The sequence below is a fragment of the Protopterus annectens genome, chromosome 17.part0 (genome assembly GCF_019279795.1).
Source record: "Protopterus annectens isolate FY-2018-M chromosome 17.part0, PAN1.0, whole genome shotgun sequence".
Lineage (NCBI taxonomy): Eukaryota > Metazoa > Chordata > Ceratodontiformes > Protopteridae > Protopterus > Protopterus annectens.
Genome location: NC_056751.1, coordinates 392440048 through 392452628, shown reverse-complemented (window position 1 = coordinate 392452628; position 12581 = coordinate 392440048). Strand labels below are relative to the sequence as shown.

At 49.2% G+C, this 12581-nt stretch overlaps 1 protein-coding gene across 1 annotated transcript in view; it reads right to left on the bottom strand.

Annotated features, from left to right (window-relative positions):
* The window catches only part of NAP1L4 (nucleosome assembly protein 1 like 4), a 709070-nt gene that overhangs the window by 249648 nt on the left and 446841 nt on the right, over positions 1-12581 (bottom strand). The gene's annotated exons all lie outside the window — the stretch shown is intronic.

Here is a 12581-nt window from a genome sequence, read left to right as displayed (position 1 = left end):
CGGGTCTCCTCCTCTTCGGGTCCCGGGGAGAAGAAAGGTGATCGGAGCCAAGGAGGAGGAGAGCTGGAAGTCGTGGAGGGAGAAGCCCGCTTAGCTGGTGGGGCCGAAGCGGAGGCCTCGGCCCGCCGCTTGTGGTGCTTCTCCCTCCATTTCTCCCTCCTGGACTCCCTGTCCTCTGGTGCCTTAGTGGGAGTTTGAATCCCGGCCGGGGGAAGGGGGGCAGGAGTGGTGACCACCACAGGCTGAGGAGGTGCCACGGGAGTAGTGGAGGCCAAAGCCGAATCCGGGGGCAAAAGTCCCACCAGGACCAGCTTCGACCTCCGCTCCTTCGGTGCCCTGGGGTTGAACGCTGCACAAATGGTACATCCCGAGGACAGCTGTTCAACTCCAAGGCACCGAACACACAGAGTGGCCATCTGCCGGAGACAGCTTATGGCCACACTCGGTGCACTTGGAGAAGATGGGTTTTTGGGCCTCTGACATGATAACCAAAATAAAACTACACAAGCACACTAGGCCCCAAACGCAAGCAACACACACACACACTAACGACCAGCGAGGGGAGGGTTAACTCTAAAAATTTAAGAATTAACAAAAAAAAAAAAAAAAAAGGGAAACCTAACACACACACTGTTTAAACAATGAAAATTATACTAATCTGACCAGAAACAGAGTCACTTATCTGAAAAATGCCAGGAGCTTGATATCCAGCTGTCACACCTAAAAGCGGCAAACTACATCGGAGGTCATTTGGGGATGGCAGGGGATTATGGGTGAGGGGAGGAGCTAGAAGCTCGGATCCATAGCTGTATAATAAGTTGCCGGCTCGGATCCGATATTGGATCCAAGACCCACAGGCTGCTGACAAATGAAGTCCCTACTCCAGATCATATGCCGTCCAGAGGAACCCTGGACCAGAAGGCTGCTGATGTGGCTATGGATCGGGTTGAGTGGGCATGGACTCCAATAGGAGCAGGTTTACCTGAGGATACATACGCATGAATGATGCACTGTGAAATCCAATTTGCTAAGGTAACTTTGGTAATAGCTCTACCCATAGCAGATTTGGCAAAGGACACAAACAACTGATCAGCCTTGCGAGTATCCTTCGTCCTGTGCATGTAAAAACGTAGTTGTTTATGTACATCCAACTTGTGTAATTTGATTCCCCTTTGTTCTGAAAGTTGGGAAAACACTGGTAAATTAATCAACTGATTAATATTTGACTCTGAAGCCACCTTTGGTAAGAATGAAGAGTTAGTCCTGAGAGACACTCTATCCTTATGAAAAATCAGATAAGGGGGTTTCATGCAAAAGGCTTGAAGTTCCGAAACTCTCCTGGCTGAAGTAATAGCAACTAGAAAGGCTGTTTTCCTAAGAACTTTAATGGAGCTGAGGCGGCAGGCTCAAAAGGTGGGCTTGTCAATGCTTGTAAAACCAGAGTTAAGTCCCATGGTGGGACCGCAGTTTTAACTGGTGGTTTCAATAGAGAAATACCTTTCAAGAAGGTTTTGCATATCTTCGCAGAAGCTAAAGACCCCAGTCCATCTCCCACATGATAATGGGAAATGGCTACCAATTGTACTTTAACTGTAGATGCACTAGCTCCTTGATGGAAAATGTATGACAGAAAATCAAGAACCATCAGAATAGGGACAGTAAAGGGATCTAAGCCCTTGTCCTTAGCCCAGATAGAAAAACGCTTCCATTTACTGCTGTAAATTTTTCTGGTAGCAGGCTTGTGAGCCACTACCAGAATGGCCTTCACTGGTGATGAGATGCCAGGAGTCCTTGCCATCAGTGGAACTGGATCAACCAAGCCGCGAGCTTGAGGTTTACCAGGTTCGGAAGCTGCAATCCCGCAGAATGCGAAATCAGATCCGGAATGGGATCCAAGATCCACAGAGGAACTACACTGTGAGACTGCAAATATGGGAACCAGATCTGGCGAGGCCAGAATGGGGCTATGAGGATAATTCTGCTCCCCAACCAACGTGCTTTCTGAATGAACTTAGTCATAAGAGGAAGGGGGGATAAGCATAGAGGAGACCGGGTGGCCAAGCATGAACCAGAGCGTCTCTGGGGCTCTCCCCTGGTGGAGGAAGTATCACGAAAAACTCGCTGCACTTTGTGTTTGACGGAGAAGCGAAAAGATCGCAGCAAGGTAGACCACATTTGAGGAAGATCTGTTTCGCAACTGATGGTTTGAGAGACCACTCGTACGGTGTGAGGATCGCACGACTCAGTTTGCCCGCCAGAATGTTGGATCAACCCGGAATGTGCGTTGCTACCAGAAAGCGGTTGGTGAAGATCGCCCACTCCCAAACTCTCAGCCTCTCGACAAAGGGGATAAGATCTGGTTCCTCCCTGTTTGTTTATGTACCAGACTACTGCCATGTTGTCTGTTTGAACCGCAATAGTCCCTAGAGGAAGAAGGCCACGGAGAGCTTGCAACGCCAGAAGCACCGCCCTCATCTCTAGGACATTGATATGCAAAGCGGTCTCTAAGGGGGTCCACGTGCCTTGGACAGTTCTGCCCGAACAATGCCCCCCCACCTGAGGCGAGAAGCATCCGTGGTCAACGTGGCTTGGGGCGGGGGCATTATGAAGGGTCTCCCTTCTCACAGCTACCGTGAGCAAAGCCACCAGAGGAGGGAGTCCCTGCTCAGGGGAATAGGGGTGTTCAATGGATTTAGCAACAGAGACCATTGGACTTGAAGGGTCCATTGCAGAATCCTCATTCGTAGACGTGCATGTAGACAAAGACAGATTGCCGCTGCCATAGACCCTAGTGCTCTCAGGACTAACCCTGCTGAAGGAGCCGGGTTCTGAAGGAGGGCTAATACCTGACAAGACAAACTGTTCACCCTGTCTGGAGTTAGTAGGGCCCGAGAGAGGTGAGTGTCCAATTTGGCCCCTATAAATTCCAGAACCTGCACAGGATGAAGAAAGGACTTTTGAAGGTTTACCGAAATGCCCAAACTCTGGGCAAGAGTTAGAGCATAATCCCTGGCAACACACAGTTGATGCCTGCTGGATGCGGTGAGGAACCAGTCGTCCAGGTATGGAAAGACCTGAATGCCCTGGAGTCTCAGGTGGGCTGCAACCACTGCTATGACTTTGGTGAACACCCTGGGGGCTGAGGTGAGGCCGAACAAAAGAACCCTGACTTGATAATGACTGGCTCCCAGCCGGAAGCAGAGAAACCTCCTGGATCATCTGTCCATCAAAATGTGGTAGTACGCATCCTTGAGGTCTATGGAGAACATCCAGTCGTTCTCCCGAAGGAGGGGGAGAATTGACTGAAGAGTGACCATCCGGAATTTCTCTTTGGGAATGAACAGGTTCAGGGAAGAGAGATCTAGAATCGGTCTTAAGTCCCCCTTCTTTTTTGGCACCAAAAAGAACCAGGAGTAATAGCCCAATCCGAACTGGTCTGGGGGGACGCGCTGGATGGCTCTTTTCTAGCAGCTTCGAAATTTCTGAAGCTGCCACCTCCCTTTGATCGGGTGGGACATCGGGGAGGCGCTTCATGGAGGGGGGAAGATTTAGGAAGGGGATGGAATAACCTCTGGATATGATTCGGAGCACCCATCGATCCGTCGTGATGGACTCCCAATTTAGTAGGTGCTAGGACAAATGCCCCCCCGACTGCCTCCAGAGAGGGACAGTCGGGTAAGCCCTCAGGGCTGTTGTGCGGGTCTGTCTGAGAACAGTTCTCTGGACCCGAAATTACGCGGACCCCCTCTGCCTCTGGGCCGGCGTCTACCTTGTCGTCCTCTGCCTCTGAAGGATGAGGGGTCCGAAGCTGGACGGGACTGCTGAGACTTCTGGAACCACATCTTTTGTCCCCCCTGATTCCTCGAAAAGGACAGTTGGGTATTAGAGAAGCGGACTCAGACGGCAGACAGCGTCTTCCCGTCCTTCTCGTTCTGGACCAGCGTCTCATGTACGGTCTTGCCAAAGAGCAAAGAACCGTCAAAGGGCGCATTCGCGAAGGACGCTTTAAAGGGTTCTGCGAAATCGCAAAGGCAGAGCCAGGCGTAACGCCACAAGACGACCCCGGCTCCGCTAGCTCTAGCAGCTCCCTCCGTAGCAAGGGAGAGTAGCCATATATACGTGTTTGAGATGGACTTCAGAGTGGTGATAAGAGTTGAGAAAGTCTTCTTATCCTCGACCGTCATGGACTCCGGGGGAGCTGCAACGTATTCCTTTATTAGGTCTCGCTGTAGCCTGATAATGTGTGCCATGTAATTCAGCGCCCTTACAGAGAAGGTGGCTAAAGCAAACATCTGCTTCCCAATACGGTCAAATGCCCGAGATTCCTTATCCGGAGGGTGGACCGAGGAACTCTCCTGTGCAAGTTCCTTCTTCATGGCAGCCGCCACCAACATGGCATCCACAGGTGAACCCTTAGACCAGGCCTGCCTATCAGAGAGAGGGCTAAGAATTTTGTCTCGCCATCTTGGAATTGGCTCCATGGTGTCGGGCTCCTTCCACGCCCTGGTAGTAATTAAGTCTACCAGGGGTTCGGCCGGAGGGGACACCCAGGAGGTGGACGGGCCTGCCTCAAACGCCTTCAGAAACACAGACTCGTCCGAGGAAGGTTTTTGGGCAGACCACCCCCCTCTAATACACAACATTTCCATGATGTCTCCAAAGGAGACATCCCCAGGGGGTGACCTTGGGGATCCCTCCCCTTCATCCAAATCAGTGTCTGTTGTGAGGGACTCAGGGGAGTTCAGGTGCCTTCTTTTACACTTCAGTTTGTGAGGAACCTCCACGGTGGGACTATCCGAGGAGGGCTCACCTACGGGGTCCTGTCCCTCTAAGGGAACTAACTGGAGGGTTTGTGCAGGCTGTCCCAGTGGTCGGATGATGGAGGATAGACCCAAATGCATAGGGGGGGGCGGGAGGATCAGACGCCTGGACCGGGGATCTGGAAGACCTCGACAGAACCCTCTCCACTACCTCAAAAACAGAGGGCGAGCCGCTTTCCCCAGGCTCCGAAAGCAGTCTCCTCGGCTCCGAAAAGTACAGTTTTGTACCTACCATAAATGTAGATGTCCGATAGGTATGCATCTGCAGTCCTTACATATGGGTTTGTCCTGCCTCAGGCAGCCCTTCGGTCGGCCGGATTCCAAAGTCTGGGTCCGGCGTTGGCTGATGTCGCCCTTTCCCCGACGTCAGAGCGCCTGGGGTATAAAAGCGTCAGCCGACGTCATCTTCCTCAGTTTTTCTTGCCCCACATGCCAGGTGCCCTCTAAGGAAGGCTAAATTTGGAGAAATGCAAAAAATTTCAAACATGCACAGTAATATAAAACAAATACACCATAATAGATGACCCCAGCTAGCTGTAAGAGGGGGAAGTACCCAAGAAATACCACAGAGGGGAAGGAGGGAGGGTAACCTTGACTGCAGATGCATACCTATTGGACATCTACATTTATGGTAGGTACAAAACTGTACTATGTCCTTCAAGGATGCATCTACAGTCCTTACATATGGGTAGAATACCATAGCCAAGCTGGGGGTGGTAGGATCTAAAAAAAGGATGGTGTAGATAAAATGCCCTGCAGGACAGCCGTAGCAAAGCCTGCTCTGGATCTGGAATATAAGGGTAAGTTGTAATGCTTGGAAAATGTATGCACGGAGCTCCATGTAGCAGCCTCTAAAATGTCCTTGGTAGCCACCCCTCTTAAGGCTGTGGAGGTGGCTGTTGCTCTGGTGGAATGAGGCCTAATGTTAGCTGGCACAGCTTTTCCATGAAAGGAGCAACAGAACTGAATGCAATTTCCTATCCATTTTGAAATTGTCTGTTTAGAAATTGCTTTTCCTTGTACACCAGCAGCATATGCTACAAAGAGTTGGTCAGTTTTTCTGTAAATTTTAGTTCTGTCCAAGTAGTATCGCAACTGTCTGTGGATGTCCAAAGTATGCAGAACTTTCTCTCCTTTATTTTGTGGATTTGGGAAGAAGGTAGGCAGGTGAATAGCTTAGTTCAATGAGACCCTGGATACCACCTTTGGCATGAATGAAGGATTGGTTCTCAATGAGACTCTGTCCTGATGAAAAATAAGGAATGGTTGAACTGCCATGAGGGCCTGCAATTCAGATGCTCTTCTTGCTGAGGTTATGGCCAGAAGGAAGGCAGTCTTCCAAGACAGGAACTGTAGTTCTGAAGATGGTGCTGGTTCAAAGGGAGGTACAGTTAATTTTTCCAACATGAAGTTAAGGTCCCAAGTTGGCACTGGTGGTTTTCTTGGAGGATTGATGTTTTTAATTCCTCTTAGAAACTGCCTTAGGAGAGGATGAGAGAAGACAGGTGGATCAGTATTGTATTCTGCTGAAATTGCTGAAGCATGAATTTTTATGGAAGAGTAAGAAAGGCCATTGTGGAGCATTTCTGCCAAGTATTCCAGGATATGTGCCATGTTCATCACTGTCGCATCTAGGCCCTTTGTGGTGCTCCAAGTGCTAAATCTTTTCCATTTTGCTGAGTATGCCCTTCTTGTGGAAGGCCGGCGAGCTTCTATGATATCCTTCACTCTCTTGGATAGCTTATCCTGGTGAGGAGTCAAGGTATTCTCCAGGCTGTCAGCTGCAAGGTTTTCAGGTTGGAGTGCAGAGTTTTGTAATTGTGCTGTCAGAAGTGACCATTGTGGTAGAGGCCACGGTTTTGTGCGTGACATGCTCCTTAATAGTGGGTACCAGTGTTGTCTTGGCCAATCCGGAGCTATCAGAATCGCTTTTGGCTGCTCTGTCCTGATCTTCAGTAAGACCTTGGTCATTAATGGAAGAGGAGGAAATGCATACACTGTTAGAGCATTCCAGCTGAAAGAGAGGGCGTCCACTTTCCATGCTTGTGGGTGGTATGTCCTTGAGCAGAATTTCTTCAGCTGATGGTTGTGGTGGGAGTCAAAAAGATCTATGTCCGGCCTCCCCCATGATTGTGTTATCTGAAGGAAGATGTCTGGGTGCAGCATCCATTCATGTGGATCCATGATATTTCTGCTTAGGCTGTCCGCCAGTATATTGTCTTTTCCTGGCACAAACTGGGATTGCAGCTCTATATTGAGTTTTAGGGAAAGTTCCCAAAGATTCATTGCCAGCCTGCAAAGAGGGTAGGAATGGGTACCTCCTCGCTTGTTTATGTACCACATAACTTTGGTATTGTCTGTCCTTATTAGCAGGTGGCCTTGATGCAGAAAGTGTTTGAAGGCCTCGATTGCATGCATCACTGCCAGCATTTCCTTTTGGTTTATGTGCATGCGCAATTCTTTCTCTGACCATAGTCCTTGAATGCATCTGCCCTGCATGTGTGCTCTCCATCCATGGTCTGAAGCATCCGTTGTAATGGTTTGGCTGGTTATTGGTTTGCTGAAGGGCAGACCCCTGTTTGACTGGCTTGCTTGAGCCCACCACAAGAATTCCTTTTGTAGGGATGGAATGAGTGGTATCAAAGCTTCTAGGCTGTGACTGTGCTGAGACCATAAACTCCTTAGGTACCATTGTAGTTTCCTCATATGCAGCCTTGCTTGTGGAATCAGAAGAATGCAGGATGCCATGTAACCCAGGGCCTGCAGCATTTTCCTTGCAGTCAGCTGAGTTTGTTTAGTCAGATTTTCGAAATAATCCGGTAGTTGTCTGTTTTTCTTCTGTGAGAAAAGACATTTGGGTGGTTGTATCTAGCTTTGCACCCAGAAAAGCTATTCTTTGGGATGGCACAAGTCTTGATTTGTGAATGTTGACTGTGTATCCCAAGGCCTGAAGTAGGCGGATGGCATAATTCAAGTGTTTTACCAAAGTTTGTTGGCTGTCCGCTTGTATAAGGCAGTCCAGATATGGGTATATTTGAATTCCCTGAAGTCTGCAGTGTGCAATTACTTATGCCAGGCATTTCGTGAATTCTCTGGGCGCAGTAGATAAGCCAAAACGCAATGCTGAGAATTGATAATGCTCTGAACCTGCAAGAAATCTGAGGTGTCTTCTGCAACGTTGTCTGATAGGGACATGCAGGTATGCCTCCTTGAGGTCCAGAGTTACCAGCCAAGACCCCTTGCCCAGCATGGGAAGGAGTTGCTGTAGGGTCAGCATTTTGAATTTTGGCACAATGAGATAAGTATTCAGTGCGGACAAGTCGAGAATAGGCCTCCATTGTTTTTCTTTTCTTGGGACAAGGAACAGTCTGGAATAAAATCCTTGGCCTTGTTCTGTGAGAGGAACCTTTTCTATAGCTTTCATTTGTAATAGGTTGGAAATTTGTTTTAAAGCCTCTGCCCTTTGATTCGGTGGCAGGTTTGGCATGCCTTTTCTTTTTGGTAATGTATGAAAATGGAACCTGTATCCTTTGTCTATTATTTGCAGTGTCAATTTGTCTCTTGTAATACTGTGCCAATTTTTTGAGAATAAAGATAGCTTTCCGCCCAAAGGTGCTTCCAATTGAGCCCTGGTTGGCGGGGTCAAGGTTAAGTCATTGAGTCTGTCCTTGTGCAGCAGTTGTAGGTCCTGCACTACCTCTCTGGTTAGGAGGATGCCATTGACATCCTCTGTAGGAGCCTCTAGCTTGCCCTCTGCCTCTGGCACACCTGTTCTTGCCTCTTTGAAATCTCTCTGTGTCTGGAAAGGACAAATTCTTAGAAGGCCAATTTCTGCTGAATCTTGGTGGCTGGACCTGGAGGAAACCTTTGACTGTTTGTACAGATTTAGCCTTTTCCTCAAATTTCTTTAAAACCTCCTGGGCATTGGAGCCAAATAACTTTTGCTTTTCCAGTGGCGCATCCAGAAGTTTTGCTTTAACATGATCTGGCAGAATTTGTTCCTTCAGCCAAGTATGCCTACGTATGACTGCACCTGTCATTGCTGACTTACATGAAGCTTCCAATGCATCATAACCACACTGCAAGAAATGGTTGCTAACCTGCTGGGAGTTATATGTACCAGATCCTGAAGTGACTTGCGATCTAGGGGTTCAGGTGAAGACAGTTTTTTATGCAATTCATCTAACAAATACTCTTGGTCCTGTATCATATGGAATTGACAATTTAATGCCCTCATAGAAAGAGTAGAAGTAGTATACACTTTTTAACCCCATCTCTCAAGCCCTGGACTCCCTTTCAGAGGGGAGTGGATTTTTAGTAGTGGCAGTTGCAACCCCTTTAGGGCCCTGGGAGATAGTTTCTGGGTCAGCAGAGTGGGCCTTGTAAAGGAAATGATGCGAGTCCGGAACCCTGTAGTACCTATCGGGTTTGACAGGAGCCGGTGGAAGGGAGTCAGGGGTAATACTAGACTCAGAGTACACATCATCAATGACATTCAAAACAGGAGGAATAGCCAAAGGTCTATGCTGAGGTAAATGCAAAAATGTCCTTAATCTCTTCCTGGAATCAGAGAATTCTTGGCCCTGCCATTTAAAATGCTCTATCATGGAGTGAAGGGTCTCCCCAAAGGACAGCTCTTCAGGAGGGGAGGCCGAGGGAATAGATTCCTCTGCATCAGAATCCTCGTAGGCCGTAAAGGCCTCCTCCTGGTAGTCTGAAAGAGCAGAGCCATCTGAGGCCTCATCAGAGGACTGGGGATCAGTGGGCTCAACCCTGGGCCTTTTGTCTAGAGGTGGTTGGGAGCCCCTGTCCAGGTGTGGCTGAGAGCCCCTAATTAAGGAAATAAGGTCCTCAGCTAAACTTAAGATCTGTGAACCTGAAGTGGATCCCTGAGGAATAACCCTGGGAGGCAGAGTTTTAGGCTGTTTAGCAGCTTTAGCCCTTGTGAATGCGTTAATGGACATGGATGCAGGAGGCCTGGCTACTCCACATGCTGGCGTAGTTTTGTCCAGGGAAATGGTGTCGGAAGTTTCCAGAACACCAGTTTCTGAGGGAAATTCTATTACCGACTCAGAAGCGGCCTCCGGGGCCGAGGTCGTCGGTTGTGCGGTTTCGCCGGTCGGAAGTACCAAGGACTCTGTTTCAGCCGAGACAGAGACACTCGCGGTAGGCCTAGGGGTGGTTTCAGCCGAAACCACGGTCCGCGTGTGTCGGTCTTTGTCCTTCCGTTTTTTGGTTAAATGTGAAGTCGGAGTCTCCAACGGCATATTATAACAGAAACTAGCCCCAAAATATTCCTCTGCAAACTCCGCCCGTCGCCTAAGAGTGTGTCGATTGAAGGAGGCACAGGCAGTACAGGCCGAGACATCGTGGTCTGGGCCTAGGCAGGGGAGGCAGTAAGAATGGAAATCCTTGAGGTATTTGTTTCCCACAAGTTAAGCAATTATTAACTTTAAGTGTTTGATCTGACATCGGCTGAGGCAAGAAAGAGTCCCCAATGGGGTACTTAGCTTTTGAAGTCTTCGGTAGCTGAAGTTACAGGAGCTGGCCGACCAGCACTTGCGAACTGCTTCTGCTTCGGGCTCCACGCGGCAAGAAAGACTGAGGAAGATGGCGTCGGCTGACGCTTTTATACCCCAGGTGCTCTGACGTCGGGGAAAGGGCGACATCAGCCGACGCCGGACCCAGACTTTGGAATCCGGCCGACTGAAGGGCTGCCTGAGGCAGGACAACCCATATGCAAGGACTGCAGATGCATCCTTGAAGGACATCATGGATCGGTGTCGGAGCCGAAGTGGTCGGATCTGAGAGGGAAGTGTGCTCCGACCTGAAGGGCATAGAAGACACACGAACCCCTATGGATCCGACACTCTGCTCTCGGCCCAGAGAGCTAGGATCAGACACGCTCAAGGGTACATTCGGCGTCTGAGCTATAGGCGCCGACAAATCCCCGGCTCCGAAAGGGGCTGGATCCGATGACTCCAAAACCCGAAAACTGGTTGGAGGAGGAGTGATCGGAGCAAAAAGCGGGACTGCACTCCCCCCCCCCCCCGAGGGGGGGGCAGAAACACCCCCATCTGCATTTGAGTCTGCAGAAATTGACGCATCATCCGATCCATGTCTGCGGTCAAGCTTCTCGTAGACCTAGAAGATGTCGTCGAGGCGGGTTGGGAGGGCCACCTCAACGACCTCGAGGGAGACCAGTACTCCTCCGGCGAGAAACAAGGCGAACGGAGCCGAGAGGGAGAGGATCCAGTGGCCCTTGTGGAGGGAGAGACTTTAGATGGCGGCGCTGAGGGATGGGTCTCAGCCCGCCTTTTAGGACTATTGTGCTTCTCCCTATCTTTTTCCTTATGCCTCTTCTCTCTTGAAGAAGCAGACGAGTCCCCTGAACTCTGCGCAGCAGAGGGAGGTTGAGTCCCAGGCTGAGTCGGGGGACCTAAAGGTACGGGGGGCTGTGGTGGCAGCCAGTGCCTTAGAAGGAGAGGAAGAAGTGTCCTGCGGTAACAAGCCTGCCAGGATCAACTTATTCTTCCTATCCCTGATGGCCCGGGGGTGAAACGCTGCACTTATCTGCCAGCTAGTGGATAAAGTGGGCCACCCTCAGACACAAAACGCACTGAGTGTGGCCATCAGCCGGGGAAAGCTTATGGCCACACTCAGTGCACTTAGAAAAGACGGCTTTGGGCCCTTCAGCCATCACACTAACACACCCAGACACTAAGGGGAGGGACAAAAAACAACGACTATAAACTAAAAATACCACAAAAAATAAAACTAAGACTATAATTCGACAAATAGGGACTAAACCACTGGCACACTAACAAAAAAATTAAACTTTTTGTCTAACTTTTAACAAGATTCACTGAAAAGATCTCACCCAGCCTAAGGAGCTCTTCACTAGTAGCTTCTTTCAGCCGCGGCAAACTCGATCTGAGGAAAGGCAGCATGTAGCGGGGGATTATGGGTAAAGGTGAGGAGCTAGGAGCTCGGATCTTTTAGCTAATAAAGCTGCCGGCCTGGATCAGAGGTCGGATCTGATACCCACAGGTTGCAGAGCAAATGAAGTAACTACTTCAGATCGAAAGTTTCAGGAGTTGGCCGACCAGCACTTGCGAACTGCTTCTGCTTCGGGCACCACACAGCAGGAAAGACGGATGAAATGGCGTCGGCTGCAAGTTTTATACCCCTGACGACCTGACTTCATGGAAGAAGAAGGAGCATCCGACGGAGGGATACAAGACTTTGATATTCAGACCGGCTGAGGGCTACCTGAAGGCAGATAACCCAAATGTAATGACTGCAACAGTGAAACACGAAGAACATCAATACTTTCTCGTCAAAGGTTTTTAGGAAAAAAACCTTTTCAGTTAACTGGACTTCCAAAGCTGCCACCCCCTGCACAAGAAAAACATTTTTAAGGGGCAGCTTGTGAGAGCAGCCAGAATGTGCTCAGATAGGGGAGTTGTTTTTGTATGAAATAGACTTGGTAACCAACATGTTTAAACTCAGAGGTTAACTGGACAAAATCCTTAATACAACTGTTAAAGAGATGGTAGAAGGGTGGGGTGACGAATATAAACCCCTGCTTGGTAGTGGAGAGAGGATCACAACATCTAGAGATCGCAGAGATAATACAATGTTTAATACAAATATGGTTATAGCATTTGGTATAGGCGAAAAGACAGTTAAGGCTGTATTCAAAATGAATTGGAACACATTTCAAGGGAACCCAGAGATTTATACTATGTTGGGACAATC